General features: G+C 43.1%; 1 long non-coding RNA gene across 1 annotated transcript; it reads right to left on the bottom strand.

Moving 5' to 3' along the window:
- Positions 1–528: 528 nt before the first annotated feature.
- Positions 529–1,807, bottom strand: LOC121580653. Its single transcript, XR_006661742.1, has 3 exons — positions 1,465–1,807; positions 796–993; positions 529–691 (listed from the first exon to the last, which is right to left on the bottom strand). It is a non-coding gene; the product is annotated as an uncharacterized LOC121580653 (long non-coding RNA).
- Between the last annotated feature and the right edge of the window lie 7,952 nt (positions 1,808–9,759).

The raw sequence follows: 9,759 nt of genomic DNA, 5'->3' as shown, positions 1-9,759 counted from the left end.
ATGACTTTATTTAATTAAAGTTTCTAAATACAAACAAAACACGATTCGTGAAGTCCACGGTTAAACATACCGACACGGAACAAAAACCCACAACACCCAAGGGAAAACATACAGTTTAAATATGGCTCCCAATCAGAGACAACCAGCCGACAGCTGACACTCGTTGCCTCTGATTGGGAGTCACACAGGCAAACATAGACATAGAACAACTTAGAATACCCAACATAGAAAACGAACACATAGAATGCACACACCCTGGCTCAACATATAGAGTCCCAGAGCCAGGGTGTGACAGATACTCTGCCAGGTTTGGCGTCAATGGAGTAGCCTTCCAGCGTAGTCCACGTCCTGCACAACCAGAATCAGAATAAAAATAGTATTTATTGTAGGAAGTTACATTTTTACCCATGTAAGCAATTGAGGTGTATTGGTGCATAAAATACTTGAATCTGTGTGGAAGTTTATATGAAATTTGAAGATTTACCCTCAAGTTGTGAAGGCCAAAACTAATAACAATTACCTTGTTCAGTCTCCCTTTTTCTTTTTTTTGTTTGGCTTGGTCTTGGTGTTGGCTCTTCCAAGTCATCTTCTGAGCTATCAGCCTCAATCTCTTGACTTTGACGGCGACGTCTGAGAGTGCGGGATGAACCTGTACCTGTGCCTGTACCTGTCTCTGTCCCTGTCCATGAACCTGTCAACAAGTTTTGTAAATAAGCATTTTGCTTCCAATCCTTCACATAGCCCTAAGGCCCTAACTGCATAAAATAAACAAATATCTACTGGGTCTTGGCTAACCATTATCTGCACTGTGGTCAGTGGGCTCAGGAATGGGGTCCTCATCATCACTACTGTGCTCACTGCTGCTTTCCTCCTGTGGTGATGGTTGGTAATTGCCATCCAGGATAGGATCATCGTTGTCAGACACGTCCAAATCTGAGTTGTTTCCATCAATTAACCCAAGTAGCTCCAATGCTCTTTGCAGAGAAAAACGCTCTGGAAATAAAAACATGATAAAATCAAATACAAATTAATTTCATTTATGTATGTAGGTTTGCATTATTAATTTGTTATTTATTCCAATGGGATAATATGCAAGCTAATTTACATGTGCACATTTTTACTAGCATATTACATTTTTACTAACATTTTCAACACAACTAATTTAAGTATGTATGTATGTATTTAGTGATTTAATTGTTATTTATTTCATTGGGACCATGTACAGCTTTTAGCTGCATCAGAGCTAGCTTTTTTCCCATTTTACGTGTGTGCATGTTTACAAGCATATTAGCTGTTTCGAGGAGCCTCAGTCCATAAGTACACTTACGTGTACTTCATGTTTAGCGACCTACAAAGTTGCTAGTTTTACACTTTTTTTTCAAATTTGCATGTCATGACAAATATACAAGGCTTTTATAAATATCTAAATCAGAATAAGCCATGAAATATGACAGAACTTCTTACCTGGTCGACGTTTGTGTATGGAGCTACCACTTGAATCTTCCCTTGTGTTCGCCGCCATTTTGAATTTTGACCGTAGTGTGTTATAAACTTCTGACACCACCAGATGGCAGTGTAAGTACCCCCATACGTGTCCGTAACACCACCAATTCAGCAGTGAACACAATTGTGGACATAAGAGCTAAAAAGTGCTGTCCACGTATGTGACCACTAAGCCCTAGTCACAGCAGAAGGCAGGTGGCCACATCGTGGCCGGCGTTCTCCGCCATTTTTCTTGCCCTCCCAAACGTCATTGGGAATGGAAAGGCATCCCGAGTGGCCAGTTGGTCCACCACTCCCTCCATAGTCATGGAGCCCTTCAGGATCCACCGTCAGGCTTGGTCAGAGACCTCATTCCTCAAAATGGAATTAATTCCTTTGGCGCTTTCCACAGGTCTCCCAGGAGGACGGTGAACAATTCCACACCAACAAGTGACGGCGCTGCGCCTAAGGTCTCGGTCAGGGGGAAGACCCGCTTGATGTTGGCTTTAAGCAATTCATCTCTTGTCCAGTTTCCCAGTGGTGGAGGTCCGTCTCCCACAGAGGTACTGTTGAAGGGAGCCAAACCCAGGAACCCCCGATAGTGGATGAGGCTTTTGGGGTTCACCGAGCACGTCCCCAAGGAAGCACTGTACTGGTAGTCCAAGGGGGACAGTGGAGGTCCATAGACTAGCTCCTCCATGGCCAGTTCAGCCTGGTAGGCCTTCCAGGAGGCAGCATAGCCTCCATCCCCTTGTTTCTGTCAAAACAGTTCCTCAGGACAGTGGTGAGGTGACCCGTCGTTTCTGCCAACACCTTTACCAGCCCCCCACCCCTTGCCTATCAACAAATGGCAGGACCACAGGCTGGGACCGGAGAAGCAGATCAAGGGCTGCAGGGACTAAAAAGTCTGCAGGGACAATGACTTGGGGAAGGGTGTCTTCCTTCCCTAGGTACACGACCTGCTCAATCCTGATCTTGAGCTGGCCCATGTTCTCCATTTTGAACCTGAGGTCATCCATGTGGTCCATGTAGGACAATGCCCTGGAATGCATGGCTTTCTGGGTTTGGTGGTGGGCAAGGCCACATGTTGCTATTGCTCCACTCACTGGGTGTTTGCAGGATATTTTCATGTGGACGTGTGGTGACACCGTGTACAGCTGCACAAATCTCAGTTGGCCAGACTTGAATAAGGCCAGGATGGGGCGTTTCAGGTCCATGGCCTTGCCTTGTTGTCCAAAGTGCTCTGGAAGTTGGTTGCTTCGTGGATGGATAGTGTGGTAAACAAGCGTCCCGCCCACCCTACAAGGTTTTGTAGGCCGTACCTGGACCACAACATGTGGGTGTTGGGGTCCTTTGCCTTTACCATGCATCCGGCATGGATGGTCAATGCGGTCACGTGCTGCATGTCAATGAAGTCCAGTGCCACCGGTGCCTCATCCTTTTGTCCGAACTTGGTCAGTGTGACCATAATCAACAGATGGTCATCTGTACTGTGTGCGCTGGCGATGGCAGTGTCCAACAACCCCAACACAAACGGCAGGTCCTGTTGGAGGACATTCATTTTGGCAGTGTTGGCCAAACACTGCTTCTGCATCATCGGCCTTTGGATGTCAGCAGCATCCAACGCTGTAAACCGCATCCTGAACTGGACAGTGACCTCATCCAGTGTCTCTTTGGCCAATTCTTTGTATTTGGCCATTTCCAAAAGATTTGGATTGGGCTTGGTGGTGCTCTTAGAAACAGCGGTCAAGTTCAGGACGTAGCCATCGTCCACGTAGGCAATCACGCAGCCAAAACAATTTTTGATTGCCCTCAAGGCGTCCGCACGGAGCACTGCGAGGTTGACATGTTTTTTTATGACGTGGTATTGAGGAATCATGTGATTCTTGAACTCGGGAAGCATGTCTTGAGTAGTGCGCTATAGCTGTTGTGCCTTCGAGTTTCACCGCAATTGACGCTCCGTAGCTGCTCTGCCTTTTATAGGGGCGGCCAAAGTCTGAATTTTTTTTTTGAAAGACTATGGAATTTGCATTATAATGCCTCAAGCGTAGGTGGGAAAATTACGGGACCGAGTCCACGGGGGGTGGGGTCGCTCCGACATTCCGTTCCGGAGATAGAGCCGGGCTGTAAAACACGCCAATTTTAACAGACTCAACAGACCAGAACGGGGTTTGGAAATTCTATGGGAGGTGTTACAGGCTTTGGTTGGTGTTACACATGTGCTGGCTTGTCATCTTGTTAGTCAGAAGGTGTTTCACCTGTGCTCACTGAGGATATTTAAGAGCGGCTGGCCCAGTGCTCCAGTTGATTTCAGAGATGTGGAGGGTTAACACCTTTAGTTGGCTCTCCCTATTTTAAACAGTCCTTTATCTGACCTTCCTTGATTTTTGTTTGCGTCCTATTTTAATTTTATTTCCCTCTTGGGGAAATTTAGTGGGCTCTCATGGTGGGTGTCTTTCAGGTCCCAGTTGTTGGTAGTCAACTATCAGTGGACACCCCCATGAGTGTCTTTCAGAACTCCTTCTAGAACTGTTGGGTTTTATTTTTCTCATAATTGGATCTGTATGTGATGGATAGCTTGGAAGGAATGCATTAATGAGGAGCACTGTACTGATATGGATTGTTTCACATAACAGGGTGGGGAACGTTGGGGGTAGGACAGATAAGACTTGTGTTTCTTGCAGATGCGAACACTCTCTCTTTGTATTCTGTGAAACTGTCCTTGAACATGGAGTACAGTGGGATGATGTCTTTCTGGGTGCTGACTCCGCAGGTTATCATAGCAACTATGTCTAGTAACAAATGGAGTGCCGAGGAGTTGGGCCCACCCCTGCGCCAACGGATTGGCTGGACCACACTCAGTCCTTTGCTCTGGTTGGCCAACAGAAGAAGTGGAGGATTTCTGTCAGAGTATTTTAAGAAGAACTTAGAACAATGGATTAGTTAACTGAGTGCCCTGCGTGGTATTTCAGTGGACCCGTATATACGAACCTTCATACTTATCATACATACATTTTGCATATAATAAATTAAGCTTGGATTGAAGATCTCTTGATTCTTATTCCAATACCAGATTTGAATTACGCAATTTCTAACAATTGGTGACCTCCGACTGTGATCTGGTAGCGGAACTTCACTTCGCTGGAATTCACCCAGCCTATTGGACATCACTGTCATCGAACCGTGTTTCACAAATTGCCCGGGCTTCTATAAAGGTAAGCAAAACACCTATTGTAATATAACTGAAGTTTTGCACATTGGCTTTATCCAAATTAATTTTGTGAAGCACCTGTTTGATGTAAGTGAACCCTATTCTACTATAAATAACAATTACAGTATACTATTTCGATTTCATAATATACTATGCAAATGTTTGATAATTGTGATGGTTAAACCCATGGGAGTGTGACGCTATGACTGAGGCTCATAGGAGGCACTTTAAAGTAGATTAGACAGTGCGACGCTATGACTAAGGCTCATAGGAGGTACTTTAAAATAGTTTAGACAGTGCGACGCTATGACTAAGGCTCATAGGAGGTACTTTAAAATAGATTAGACAGTGCGACGCTATGACTAAGGCTCATAGGAGGTACTTTAAAATAGTTTAGACAGTGCGAGCTATGACTGAGGCTCATAGGAGGTACTTTAAAATAGTTTAGACAGTGCGAGCTATGACTGAGGCTCATAGGAGGTACTTTAAAATAGTTTAGACAGTGCGAGCTATGACTGAGGCTCATAGGAGGTACTTTAAAAGTAAGACAGTGCGAGTGTTGTCGTATGCATGAGAGTGTGAATGACAAACCTGTATACTTTGTTAGAAAACTAATTGGAAGTTAAAACGTCTGTGGCTGTCCAAACTGTGTAATTTGGGGATAACTGTTGGGTTCGTGATTGTTTAAACCATATAACCCATCAATAACAATTGGGAACATAAAGCTAAAGTGATTAATTGTGTGACTGAACTGGTTTTGAATAGTTGTGTTGAAACAATTTGGTTTATTATTTGATTCAGTGTTTGATGTTTGACATAGCATAATACTGGTTCTAGGTGTTTGGGTTGAAGCTTTTTGGTTTATTATTTGATTTAACGTTTGATGTTTGACCCTGCAAAATACTGGTTAAACAATTAGACTGAAATAATTCGGTTTATCGTTGAAATATAAATATGCACCAACTTTAACTAATTAGGTGGGAATGATTTGTTTTAAATAAATAGACTAAAATACTTTAAATAACGGCAGAATATTTGGAACACTAAAACGAAAAACAGCTCTTCAAAAAGCCTGCTCTCCTCAAAAGCTGAAGAGAGAGTTGCGAGGGGAGGGGCTGGAGAGAGCGAAACTGTGGCTTTTGGAGCGAGGAAAGACTGGGAGTTGGCTGGGAACACCACGGGGTGATTATTTGAGAGGTGCCTGTGGGTTTCTGACGAGGGATGAGATGGGTGAGAAAGTAGAGAATATTTACATTTGCATTTTTGGTGATTTGGCAGACGCTCTTGTCCAGAGCGACTTGTAGGAGCGATTGGGGTTGAGTGCCTTGCTCGAGGGCACATCGGCAGATTTTTCGCCTGGTCGGCTCGGGGATTGGAACCGGCGACCTCTCGGTTCTTGGCGCGGCGCTACTGATCACTAAGCTGCCTGCTGCCCCATATGAGTTTAAGGTTGTGGCGTTGTTTGATCATGTGATAAGGTTTAATTTGTAATCGGACCATAACTAAAGTGGTTGTAGAAGTAATGTATAGGTAGGGGAGAGCCAATAAGGGGCTCCATTGAACTATTATGGTTTATTTGGCATTTCAATGGCATAAGGTGAAATCTGTATGCATGAGGGGAATTCGATTATGTATTATTATAGTATTATGGACACTCCGTAATAAATAAACTGAACCAAACAAGACGTTACTACAGCAATAGAGAATAGTTAATGTTGTTACGTTAGTTCTTAAACCCGATGATAGAGGAAAATGCAGAACGCTGTTAGAGTGTGTTTTATTTAGGCTACTAGGGTGTTTGAGACGGAAGGGCTGGCTAGACGGGGGTGATGATGTGACTGGATGTGCGACGTGAAAGTATTTACTTTGTGAGAATCGTAGATGGTGTGGAGTGACTGGCGATGTCCCTGGTTCGAACACAGGTAGGGACAGTAGACAAAGCTTTCGCAGTGGGGCTATATACCTAGATTACTATGTGGATGTGAAAGGTTGAATTAGATAGCTTAAATAGAAGTATTCTAGACAAGTCTATGAAAATATGTTATAAGGTTACCATGCGCTCTCCCCGAAGGAGCAAGGGGAGGGTGAGAGACAGTACAGTTCAGATGGTAGGAACATCATTAAATGTATGCTAATCAACGATAGCAAGTATTTGTTTTATTAATTAGGGCATAATCAGAGAGAACAGTTAGATAAATTGAATAGCGAACTGAAATGGTTTAGCGGGAAAATATAAATGTTTGGTACATGTAGCAGAGTTAGGGTAATCAATTAAATAATAATTGTATACTCGAGGAATTTTGAGTGGTTTTATAGATTAGTTATGAGGAATTAGATTGATACAAACAATTATTGATGGGTTAAGACTGGGGATAACCAGGAGAAAGAGATTAGCTCATCTCGTTGGAATGTTGCCAAGGGCTAGGGGAGCAGTAGTGAAGTTAGGCCGTATTTAGGTCATAAAAGTGAACTACCAAATTAAGGCCTGGCTATTTGTGGTTGTTTTTCAAATTGGGTTTTCAAACAAAAAACAACACACCTAGTATGATGTTTATAAAGCCTTGTTGTTTCAATTTTGGGGGGTTTCAGCAGGTCAAGGGTGATAGGTCTTAGAGGAGCACACAGTGAATTTTATGGAGTTTTTTTTTAGCTTTTGGCTGAGTTTGGGGTATATATGATTTCTTATGAGAATGAATGTCATGAGGATTTAATGAACACTTGGGATAGCTAACATTTATGAAATATTTAGAATAATGGTAATGTTTAGTATACTATGGGATTAAACAGTTCGTTAAATGATTTCAATGGCCTCTGAACTCTGTTTTAACATTCTGGTGTTATTTTAATCATCCACACTAGTAAATTCTAAAGGCATGAGAGGAGGACTTTAAGATAGTTTATTTTACTAAGTTGAGGGTAATTTATAGTACTGTGAAAATTGTGAAGAAGATTATAATTTGGTAATAATATATTTGATTTGAACCATAAAATAACAGAAGAGAGAGTGGAGGAATGGCAATTGGATAATGAATTACCAATATTAACTAAAGTGATTGTTTAGATAGGTGGTAATATTGACACATGGCCAAATCATGTGTCAAAAAGGGGGGATGGTTGGATTAAATATTAAATATATACGAAGGAGAGGACAAAATACTTAAAAAACAAAAAAAAACATGTATGATAGTTTATTAACCACACCTGTATGTCAGAGGTTTTGTGCCCCACAGGTGAACTAAAGGAGAAGGTGACCCACTCTATCTAACCAGGAGACTGAAGCAGGCCTGGCGGGAAGGGCCCTACCAAGTACTGCCTTTGCCAGCAGAATAGCTGAGAGATCCATTTGGGTGCATGTCACTCACTGCAAAAAAGGTAAACCCAGCTACACCTGACGAACAAACACAGAGTTAGGAGAAAGATCCGATCACCACAAGGGCTCGGGGGTTGGCTCCTTAACGAAGATTCCCTTACCCTGTCTGATCATCCCTGTGTGAGTTCGATAGAAGGTGAAGCAATGGGTTGGCCTCTGGCATCTGACATGTTCTCAGGGCAAGGGGTGGGGATTCACAGGTCTCCCGACGGTAGGTAGCTGTCTGATTGTGGGGGCCATATTCCTAACACACACGGACCCTCCTGTTTCAGCCAGAAGTGGTAGTTAACCTAACACAAGTTGAAAAGGCATAGGAGACAGCTAGACGTAGGGAAAGGGGAAATTCTAGAGTAAACCTCTCTGAGGGAGGTAGTGAGACCGGGGCTGTGGTAAAGATAGTGCAAAACTATAGACCTGGAGGAAGTAGTACAGGTGGAAACGGGGTATAGAAATCTTAACCTGTGGTTGGAATGGATTCAGTATACGGCAAAAACTATGTCTAAAGAGGACTGTTTTGCCTGTGGGACAGCCAAACCAGGGTTGACAACTACTCCGTTCCCCTTGACAGGCTTTGACTCTCTGTCAGGTTTATCCTCCATGCAAGCCCGATAACGGGTCGTCCCGACCTGGGTTGCCTCAATTTGAAGTCACAGGGGATTCTAAATTGTTTTTCTAGTCTAATCTCTCCTCTTTGTTGCAGCCAGAGGATTTTAGGAGCCAAAAACCAGACCCGTGCTGACATCTGATGGATGTGTGGTGATAACTGATTGTGAACTCACCTACATACGCAAACAATCAAACGTGTCGGAGACTGGTGAGTTGTCACATAGAAAGTAGGACCTCCTCCCGGGATCCTTTGATGAAAGGATATATATTGATGGGATCCACAATCAGATCGCAGCTGGGTTTGAATCAAGTATTTTCTGGTGGTCAACAATTAATAAAAATGTAGATTGGATAAATTATATTTAATATAACCAGCAAAGTATTTATAAACCACACTCGTGATGCAATAAAGGGATTAGCTGAGCAGACAGCGGCAACTAGCTTAATGACATGGCAGAATAGAATAGCTTTAGATATGCTTTTGGCTGAGCAGGACGGGGTTTGTGTTCTGTTTGGATATATGTGCTGTACTTTCATCTCCAACAATATAGCACCGGACGGGCCCCGTGACCAAAGCGCTTGAGTGACCATCACCACGCTGGCGAACGAACTGGTTGAGAACTCTGGTATTGATAGCTCCATAAACGGTTGGTTTGATAACATATTTGGTAAATGGAAAACTATTGTTGTGACTATTCTGGGTGAAGTTATAGCTTCTATGGGTATACTTGTTCTTTGTGGATGTTGTCTTATTTCCTGGCTGAGTGACTGGTTTGGTGAGTACTCTTCTATGGTGGTTACTGGATTTCTGACCCTAGTAATTGTGTTTTTGCTGTTAATGTGTTGTGCTGCTTGCATCGTCCCCTGTCTCAGGAGGTCAGTGGTAGGAGTGGTGCAGGCGTCGGGTATGATGCTGTTGTTACCGGCCCAGGATGATGCAGGTGACTCTGCTACTGACTCTGAGACCAAGCTGGATGATCCATGTTTTGCCTAGTAAAATACATACACGCATTTATTTTCAGTTCTTGCTAATTTATTACCTTATGTTTTTACTAACCACTGTGATTGTTTATTCTTCCTGATGTGAAGG

This window comes from Coregonus clupeaformis, chromosome 14 (genome assembly GCF_020615455.1).
Source record: "Coregonus clupeaformis isolate EN_2021a chromosome 14, ASM2061545v1, whole genome shotgun sequence".
NCBI classification, from domain to species: domain Eukaryota; kingdom Metazoa; phylum Chordata; class Actinopteri; order Salmoniformes; family Salmonidae; genus Coregonus; species Coregonus clupeaformis.
Note: the sequence above shows the minus strand (reverse complement) of the source record. Positions and strands in the feature narration are given on the sequence as shown.